General features: G+C 37.2%; 1 non-coding gene across 1 annotated transcript; it reads right to left on the reverse strand.

Moving 5' to 3' along the window:
- Positions 1-119: 119 nt before the first annotated feature.
- LOC115870473 lies at positions 120-222 on the reverse strand. Its single transcript, XR_004046736.1, has one exon. It is a non-coding gene; the product is annotated as a U6 spliceosomal RNA (small nuclear RNA).
- Between the last annotated feature and the right edge of the window lie 1,044 nt (positions 223-1,266).

Here is a 1,266-nt window from a genome sequence, read left to right on the forward strand (position 1 = left end):
TGACCAGACATGTCCCTCTCCCTGAGTTGTAGCTTCAGTGCATTCCTCTGAAGTGAATTCTTCTGCGGGGAGGGGTGTGATGTCCACATAATTGCGATTGGCCCAGTTTTTGTTTTTTTTTTAATATGGAATGCTTCATGAATTTACCTGTCATCCTTATGCAGGGCCATGCTAATCTCTGTTTTGTTCCAATTTTAGTATATGTGCTGCGGAAGCAAGCACGGCCCAGTTTTGACCTCTATTTTCTATCATTCTTACCAAAAGACTACAGAAATAGAGGTGATATGTAGACGGTGTGTGTTGTTTCACTCACATTAAGAATGCACATAAAAAATAATGAACAAAACCAAGCCAACTACCTTCAAGTTGATTCCAACTCACAGCACCTCTGTACAGGTTTTCTGGGATTATAAATAGTTAGACACAAAGAGTCTCATCTTTCTCCCACAGAGTGGTGGGTACGTTCACATTGCTGGCTTTGTGATTAGCAGTGGAACAAGTAACATATTTCACCACCAGGACAGGATTCACATTGGCACATGGGTATTCCAGAATCATTTAGTCTACTCCTAAATTTCCAGTTATTTATTGGTGTTATTCATGGGCTTTGGAGAAGAATTTTTCTTCCTTGACATACTACCCACACTAAGCCAAATCCTAACATTGCAGTCTTTGGCATTTTAGGCCCACTCATACAACCAGTTGTGGGGCTCAAATAATTTAACGACTTGTTAACAGCCCTAATGGCCATTTCAAGTATTAAAAAGCATATGCTGAAAGCTAGTTTATTACTTCATGGAGTTCATACTTAAAAAAGAACAATAAAAGAGATGCATGAAACTAGGCCATCATCTAAGAAAGTTATAAACATTAAGGACAAATGTTAAATAATACTTGACCAAAAATTTAAAAAAACAAAAAATGTTATTTAATATACTTCCATATTGCTTCTTGATTGGCTTCCTCTCTTGTGATAGTCTTCATTTTTCTCTGAGCATCATCAGCTGTGTGATTTATCTTTACCTTTGTTTCCCTGTAGGAGTAGAATCCCGTTCCTTTAGAGACAGGCGGGTTAGACAGTAGTTTGATAGATTAGAAACAGCGAAGTGGCTTCTCATCTCTGAACATATTATGTTCATTTTTGAAAAATCCCATTTCCAGTTCTGCTGGACTTACAACACTTGTTCTAAAAATAGTTTTTAGCTATTTGAACATTTTCAGGAATTGCCTAATTCACTCATAATATCTTGTGGGAATTTGAGGCAT

Source organism: Echinops telfairi, unplaced genomic scaffold, assembly GCF_000313985.2.
Source record: "Echinops telfairi isolate 266 unplaced genomic scaffold, ASM31398v2 ScPeMD7_785;HRSCAF=1219, whole genome shotgun sequence".
NCBI classification, from domain to species: Eukaryota; Metazoa; Chordata; class Mammalia; order Afrosoricida; family Tenrecidae; genus Echinops; species Echinops telfairi.